General features: G+C 44.7%; 1 long non-coding RNA gene across 1 annotated transcript in view; it reads right to left on the reverse strand.

Moving 5' to 3' along the window:
* Positions 1-853: 853 nt before the first annotated feature.
* LOC106727867 overlaps positions 854-8,856 on the reverse strand; it is a 15,027-nt gene continuing 7,024 nt past the window's right edge. Inside the window, exons 2-3 of the long non-coding RNA XR_001364115.1 lie at positions 7,772-7,774; positions 854-863 (exon numbers count right to left, since the gene is read on the reverse strand). This is a non-coding gene — a long non-coding RNA (uncharacterized LOC106727867). The remainder of the gene's footprint in view (positions 864-7,771; positions 7,775-8,856) is intronic.

The raw sequence follows: 8,856 nt of genomic DNA on the forward strand, positions 1-8,856 counted from the left end.
GGCCCTGCATCACTAGACATCATGCGCCCCCCAGCCCCCGACCCCCAGTGTCAGTTCCTCATCTGCCAGCTGGTGAAAGGCAACGCTTCCATTGAAGATGGGGTGTGGGGTTCAGCATGGGGTCCCGAAGAACCTGGCTTTCTCTCAACCCCATAAGCAGGTTCTGAGAGAACTGGTTTGTGTTCTGCAAAAAGTCTTTTCAATCTCTTTATAAAGAGAGAATGTGATCTATGTTAGCTGTTCCCTCACAGGCGTGGGGCGGGTGAGGGCCTGGGCAGCCAGCAGCTGTCCAGCGATGACCTTCCTCACTCTGCCTGTCTTTCCTAGTCTTCTCAAGGGCAATGGCTTTGTTACACTGAGTTAGCAAATACTGAGCACAGGTCATAACAAGGCTGTACCAAGAACAGACCTAGTGATTCTTAGGTCTTGAGGTGACCTCTCCAGAGACCATGCTCTCCCCTGCAAGTCAGGGGTGATGGTGTTCCGAATGGCAGTCACTCCCATTACCCAACAAGTCAGATTTCCTATTTTCTTGAAAATGGCATTTGTGGGTCTGAAAGGGATTACCCAGGTTCATTTTCTAATGAAAATATTTTCTTATCCACAACAAGAAGTCTTTTGGGCCTGGGTCAGTGCAGAACTTTGCTGTCAGGGGTGTGTTGTAAGGATAGAGGGGCAGAAGGAGAGAGAGAGAGAGAGAGAGAGAGAGAGAGAGAGAGAGAGAGAGAGAGAGAGCATTTAAAAGAGAAAGTTAAGGGTTGACACACAGAAGTCCAGGAGAGCACAGAGCAGACAGGAAATGGACGCCTGGACGCCTGCAGTGGAAATAGGGCCGCTTAGCTGGACTGTGGCTGCTCCTCCCTCTTCACCCCTGGCCCCAGTGGAGGACCCTGACCTGGTGCCAGCTCCTCCTGCCTGCTCTGGCCTGGCCTTGCCCACCCAAACATTAGCTCCATCTGCAAATACAAACAGGACAACTTATCTGCATTGCCTAACCAAGGTAAACAGCCCTACATATGCCCAGTCACTGCCTTCACCCCAAAGGGCAGCTGCTGGGCCAAAGGTATGCACAGGGACATTTTTTCAGTAACTATTTCCTCCTGGCAAGACTTCTGGATTCAGATGGTTTTGGTTGAGTAGTTACTTAATGGCATCATAGAAACCTGAATCTAGAACAGCAGTTCTCAACCTGTGGGTCACGACCCCTTTGGGGCTCGAATGACCTTTTCACATGGGTTGCCTAAGACCATCAGAAAACACATATATAATTACATATTGTTTTTGTGATTAATCACTATGCTTTAATTATGTTCAATTTGTAACAATGAAAATACATCCTGCATATCAGATATTTACATTACGATTCATAACAGTAGCAACATTACAGTTATGACGTAGCAACAAAAATAATTTTATGGTTGGGGGTCACCACAACATGAGGAACTGTATTAAAGGGTCGCGGCATTAGGAAGGTTGAGAACCACTGATCTAGAAGGATCTTTTTTTAAAATATATTTTTATTGATTGATTTCAAAGAGGAAGGGAGAGAGAGAGAGATAGAAACATCAATGATGAGAGAGAATCATTGATTGGCTGCCTCCTGCACACCCCCTACTGGGGATCGAACCCACAACCCAGGCATGTACCCTAACCAGGAATCGAACTTGTGACCTCCTGGTTCATAGGTTGACGTTCAACCACTGAGCCACGCCGGCCAGGCTAGAAGGATCTTTAAGCAGTTATGAAGTCTATTCCCTGCCCCTTTCCCAAACTTTCTGCCATTTTTGGAAGAAGAAACCCCATAATTGTCACTGGCCACAATGATTCACACCTTTTTCAAACAGGAAGTCTTCCTGAGGTCTAAGCTAAATCCTCCAGGTTTCAGGGTGGGCCTGTTCCCCTCTGCTATTGTCTCTCACATAATCACCCATAGCAGGCTTCACTACATGCAGCCACAGCAGGGCACACCCATAGCAGGCCTCACTACATGCAGCCACACTAGCTAGAAGACATTGCCCTTTCCTCCACATGTCTGGGAGAGGCTAGGCCTGACTTCCAATTCTGGCTGTGCCTCTAACTAGCTGTGTGACCTTGAGCAAACCTCTCTGAGCTTCAGTTTCCTCATCAGTAAATGAGGAAAGAGGCTAGACTAGAGGGTCTCTTGGGGCCTGTTATGAACTGAATGTATACCCCCCCAAAAAAATAATTCATATTGAAGCCCTAAATAAACCCCCAATGTGACTCTATTTGGAGATGGGGCCTCCAAGGACATAATTAAAGTTAAATGGGGTGGTTTGGGTGGGGTTCTAATCCATTGGCTGGGATCATTATGAGGAAGAGACACCAGATCTCCCTGCTGCATACACACACACACACACACACACACACACACACATACATACACACATACACACACATACACACATACATACACACACATACACACACATACACACATACACACACACACACACAGGAGAGGCCATCTGACAGACCAGGAGAGAGGCCTCACCAGGGCCCAGCCTCACAGGCACCTTGATTCTGGACTTCCAGTCTCCAGAACTGTGGGAACTAAATGTCTATGAGACTTGATTATAGCAGCCCAGGCAGACAGGCCCTTCTCCTCTGTCATCCTGGAGTCGTTGAGATGGTTTGAACCCTGGTGGGAAAATCAGCAACCCCCAGCCCCTCCAGAGATTCTGAGCAGGAGCTCTATTTTTGATGTCGTCTATGTCAGTGAGTTTCTTCTGCAGTGTTTTTTCAGGTATAGATCAATTGCCGTCCTTCACCAGCCCCTACTCACCACCCCAATCTCTCTACTAACAAAGGGCCCCTGACCCAGAGCCACAAAGAACTGAAGGGCTAGGGTACCAGAGAGAGAAGAAAAGCGAGAGAACAGTGTATGTGTGTGTAGGGGTGGTTCACTACATGCTTCATCAGTGCCCCTCTCCTGGGGGTCTTTCCTGTTCCCCCATCCAAACCTCAAAGTCATCTCTATGACAAGCACTACAGCCATGTCAGTTTGACGATCTCCTTCCAAACCTTGCTAGTTACATCTTTTGGCCCAAAGCAACTACCAAAGCTTTTAGCTAACAGAGGCCCATCTCCCAATTATGACCTTGAGTACCACTCCCTTGGTCCACAGCTGACCTGGCCCCTCCCTTTTTATTCTCCCTGAGTGGTTTATGAACCGGGGCTCTGGAGAGCAGTGACTTAACTTCTATCAAGGCCCCATCACCTGGTAGCTGGGCAATGTCAGGCCAACTACAGACCCTCTTGAAGTCTTGTTTCTTCATCTTAATGTAGGGTCCCCTGCTAAGGTTACTGGTAGAATTCCCTATAATTACACGTGTAAAGCACTTAGCACGGTGCCTCTATAAATGTTCTATAGAATCTATAAATGTTCTATAGATTCTACTTACCATTATGACTTCCAAAAATGGGCACTGTGATTTTGGCTGACCACACTTTACTCACTCAGAGATGTGGGGACAGGGCCTGACTTTCGGTGCCTACCTAAGCTGGTTTCTTCAACTTTCCAGTCAGTCCTATGAGCCTCCAGTACACTGACATAACCAGAGCTGGTCCCTGCTGTTTGTCACTACACCTCTGGAGACCTCACTGGCCTCAAACTCCTTCAGCCCCAAACTCCCAGCAGCTCCCCACATGCATTGCGCTGCTGCCACTGGCTTTTGCTTAGGATCCCTCTAACTGCTCGTCTTTATCCAAATAACTCCCACTGACTCTTTGAAAGCTCTCAAGGGTCCTCTCCTTTAGGAAGCTTCTTGCCTGCTCCCTTCTTCTGAGCTCCTGTCGAACCTGCACACATAATATGGGGTTCATCAATCCCACTAGGCTCTGGGATCCCTGGGGAGTGTGGGATGAAATTGGGTTTTCTTTATCCTTCCCTGGTGTCTGGAGCACAATATTTACCTAATAAATGTTAGTGGATGGTGGATAGATGATGGATGGATGGATGGATGGATGGATGGATGGATGGATAAAAAATAACTGTGTCTCTAGTTGTCCCTGCTTTGTCTCTCCTTTGAGTGATTTTCAGCTAATCTGCCTAAAGTCTGACTTGGCTCACTTCATGGCCCAAATACCTTCAGAGCTTGTGCACTGCCTGCCAAATACAGTTCAATCTCCTCAGTCTGGAATCTGGCCCCTAACTACTTTTTCAGTTCTTCTCTCCTTCTCTCCCACTATTCTCCAGCCAAATCATATAAGCTGTTCTCTACATCCTTGCTACTTAGAGTGACCCTCCAATCTGCAGCATCAGCTTTACCTGGGAGCTTGTCAAAACTCTCAAGCCCTATCCCAGACCCTTTGTTCAGAATCTGTATTTAACAAGATCTCAAGTGGCCCATGTCCAATGAGAGTTTGAGAATCACTGCTCTAAGGTATCCCCAAAGCTCCTGCCAGTTGTCTTTCAAAATCCTATACAACTTTTAGTGCTCAGCTTGCCTGTGCTCCACTGCCTGTAACCCACCCCATCCCACCTGCCCCAACCAAGCCCACCTACACAGACTTACACAGGCGCATGCACACATGTGCTGTTTCCTTCCTTGGAACAATCACAGTACTTGATTTATGCCTCTCTTATCACAGAGCTCACATTGTTCCTGGGGTTTAAGTATTTGAAACTCATCCCTCTGTTGTAAATTACAAAGGTCTGAATAAGGATCTTGTTAATCTATTTCATCCCATACCATGTCTCAAAAGATACCTTGCACCTAGCTGGCATTGGATACGTGCATTTAAACATGTGAACAGATTGTTGGAGTTAGGAACAAATGAAGGTCAGGTTCTTAATACGGAAAGAGCCACAGAACCCCCATTGGTGGCAGTTGCCCCAGGCGCCTGAGGACAAGAGTTTTACATGCTTTCTCCTGGCATCCTTCCCTGGAACAATGGGGAGTTTTCCCATCCGCTCTGCATCCTGGAGTGAAGGGGAGAGAGATAAAGTCCATGGTGGCACAGGACCCTTTGGAGGCTGCCTGGCTTCCCATGGGGACAGTGAGGATGGAGAGGAGAGCTACCTTGTTGGAGAAGCAGAGCAAAGCCTGCACTTTATCATCAGTACTGAGTTCAACCTCTTCTGTTGTCAGTTCCAGTACTGAAATGTCAGGACACTCACAGATTTCCTGGCCTCAGTGAGTTCATGCACCTCCCAACTCGATTCTTTGGAAAGACTTCCAAATGCCCTCACCCAACCACTGCCGGGGCTGACCAGCAGACCCTGAGGCACGGATGAATAGATTACTCCAACACAGGTTTCTGTGAAAGAGAGGCTAAGGGACTGTTTTACTTTAGAAGTAAAAGCAGCCTTGTTCACCTGCCTTGTTGGCTTTTTATTGAACTCAAATTAACCTCTAGATCAGTGGTTCTCAACCTTCTTAATGCCGCGACCCTTTAATACAGTTCCTCATGATGTGGTGACCCCCAATTTCATTGTTACAAATTGAACATAATTAAAGCATCGTGATTAATCACAAAAACAATATGTAATTATATATGTGTTTTCCGATGGCCTTAGGCGACCCCTGTGAAAGGGTCGTGCGACCCCTGTGAAAGGGTCGTTCGACCCCCAAAGGGGTCCGCGACCCACAGGTTGAGAAACGCTGGGCTAGATACAATCAGTAGGGTATGTATCCTTGAGAAAGTACATGCTTCTACAAGGTCAGGTCTTTAAAGCCTAAACATAGAGATTCTAGCAAAACACCCCGGGGGATCGGACTTGTTTGGAAAAGTCAAGGTAGGGGCTGCCGCATTTGGCAAGGTCCCCTCAGAGGCCCCTGACCTTTCAGAGAATCCTCCTCACAGACATTCCAACCAAGTCCGTGCTTCCCCACAAACCACCCCTTCTCAGGACCCTCGTACTGAGTACTTGGTTTTCTCTGTATTATACTGCATGGTGAAAAACAAAATGCTTTCTCCTAAGATCAGGAACAAGGCAAGGATGTCCATTCTCACCACTTCTACTGATGATTATACTGGAGATTCTATCCAGTGCAATTAGGTAAGAAAATGAAATATAAGACATCCAGATTGGAAAGCAAGAAGTAAAATTGTATTTACAGATAACATTATCCTATATGATGAAAATCCTGAAGAATCCACAAAACAACTTATTAGCACTAATTAAAGGGTCAAGCAATGTCAATGTACAAACAACAACTGCATTTCTAGATATTAGCAATGGAAAAACTAAAAAAAAATCTCAAAAATAATTTCATTCACAATATCTCAAAAATAAAAATGAAATTCCTATCAAAATCTCAGCAAAATATTTTGTAGTCATAGACAAGCTTATTCTAAAAGTTATAGAAAAAGGCAAAGAAACTAGATTGGATCAAACCATCTTGACAAAGAAGAATGAGAGGAATCACTACCCAATATCAAGGCTTGCTATAGAGTTCCAGTAGTCAAGGCAGTGTGGTACTAGTAGAGGGACAGACACAGAGACCAATGGAACAGAATAGAGAACCTAGAAATAGAACCACAAAGTATGTTCTGTGGTTTTGTTGTTTGTTTGTTTTGTTTTGTTTTTAAAATGGGCAACAGAAATCCAATGGAGAATTGACAGCCTCTTCAACAAATGGGCACTGGAGCAACTAAACATCCATAAGCAAAAAAATAAAATAAAAATGCCTACACCTCACACCTTACACCAAAATTCACTCAAAATGGATCACAGACTTAAATGTAAAACATAAAATGATAAAACTTTTAGGAAAGAAGAATGCAGAAAATCTTTGAGATCAAGGGCTAGGCAAAGAGTATAATTCTTGAATGTATCTTGAATAGGATATCAAAGGGATAATTTATTCTAAATAAAGATACGTTGGCCCTGGCTGAGTGGCTCAGTTGGTTGGAGCGTCATCCAGTGTGACAAAAGGCAACTAATTGGTTTCTCTCTCACCTAGATGTTTCTCTCTCCCTCTCTCTCTCTAAAAACCAATAAAAATATAACCTGAAGTGAGAATTTTTAAAAATACATTAAACTTCATCGAAATTAAAAATTTTGCTGAGCAAAAGACCTTGTTAAGAAGATGAAAGACAAGCTACAGATTGAAGGAAAAGTATTTGAAAACCACATATCTGACTAGTAGCTAGAATCTATAAAAAGAATTCTCAAAATTCAAAAACACAAAAGCAATAAAAACACAAATGCAAGACTGCTTATAATCAAATTAAAAAAGTAAAAGACATGAATAGACATTTCACCAAAGAGGAGATTTGATTAGCAAAAAACACATGAAAAGATGTTTAACATTACTCACCATTAGGAAAATCAAATTAAAACTATAAGGAGATGCACACCTATTATAGTAGCTAAAATAAAAAACAGTAGTAAGACCAAATGCTGGCAACGATGCAGAGAAATGGGATCTGTCACATAGTGCTGGTGGGAACGGAAAATAGGGCAGTTGTTTCTTATGAAACCGAACATCCATTTACCAGGTGATTCAGCTGTTGTACTCTTAGGCATTGGTCCCAGAGAAATGAAAGTTTACACTCACACAAAAACCTGTACATTCACTAAACTGTACACTTAAATATGGTTAAAATGGTAAATTTGATGTATGTTTTACCACAATTTAAAAAAATGGTACACAAATATTCATAGCAGTCTTATTTAGAATATCCCAAAAGTGGGAACAACCTACATGCCCTTCAGTGAGTTAATCATTAAACAAATGCTGGTACATCCATACAATGAGATACTACTCAGCAATCAAAAGGAAAAAGCTACTGACACATGTACCAACTTGGATGAATTTCAAGGGCATCATAGATCCATACTGTATAATTCCATTTATATAACATTTTCAAAATGACAAAACCATAGAGATGAGGCCAGATTAGCAATTTCTAGGTGTGATGGTTCATTTTATGTGTCAACTGAACCAGGCTAAGGGATGAAAAAAATCACTAGTACACATTATTTCTAAATTTATCTGTGAAGGTGTTTCTCTGAAAGAGATTAGCACTTGAATTAATAGAGTAAAGAATATCGATCGCCCTTCCCAATGTGGGTATCATCCAATTTGTCGAGGGCCTAAATAGAACAAGACAGTGGAGAAGGGTAAATCTGTTCTTTGCTTGACCTGAGACATTAATCTTCTCCTGTCCTCAGACATGGTGCTCCCAGTTCCAGGGCCTCCAGATTCAGACTGAAATATACCACTTGCTTTCCAATATCTCCAGTTTGCAGAAGGCAAAGTGTGAGACTTCTTGGCCTACATCATTGAATAAACCAATTCCTATAAATCTCCTCATATCTATCTACACTAATAAAAGACAAAGATGCTAATTGACCATACCTTTGCTATGCCCCCAAGCCACGCCCACCAGCCAATCAGAGCGACTATATGCAAATTAACCCAACCAAGATGGCAGCCGGCAGCCACGGAGCTGGAGCAAGAAGGAGGCTTGGTTGCCCAGGCGATGGAGAAAGCCAAGCTTCCCACCGCCCCGGAGCCAGCTGTGGCCTCTGCTCATGGCAACAAAGTTTCAATTATAGAAGACAAATAAATCCCAGATACCTGTTTCCAGCCAAGCTCCACTGGGAGCTTAGGTGGCTGGGGGCCGTGGCCAGCCTGCAAACAGCCATCAGCCCCTCACCCAGGCTGGCCACACCCTCATGGGGTGAGGGTCCCCACTGGGGAGCTTAGCCAGCCTGAAAACAGCCCTCAGACCCTCACCCAGACTGGCCAGGCTGCCCAGCAGGACCCCCCACCCTGAAGGGGCTGTGGCCAGCCTGCAAACGGTCCTCAGCCCCTCACCCAGGATGGCCAGGCACCCCAGGGGGGACATCCACACTGAAGGGGCTGTGGCCAGCCTGCAAAC

This window comes from Myotis brandtii, unplaced genomic scaffold, assembly GCF_000412655.1.
Source record: "Myotis brandtii unplaced genomic scaffold, ASM41265v1 scaffold49, whole genome shotgun sequence".
NCBI lineage: Eukaryota > Metazoa > Chordata > Mammalia > Chiroptera > Vespertilionidae > Myotis > Myotis brandtii.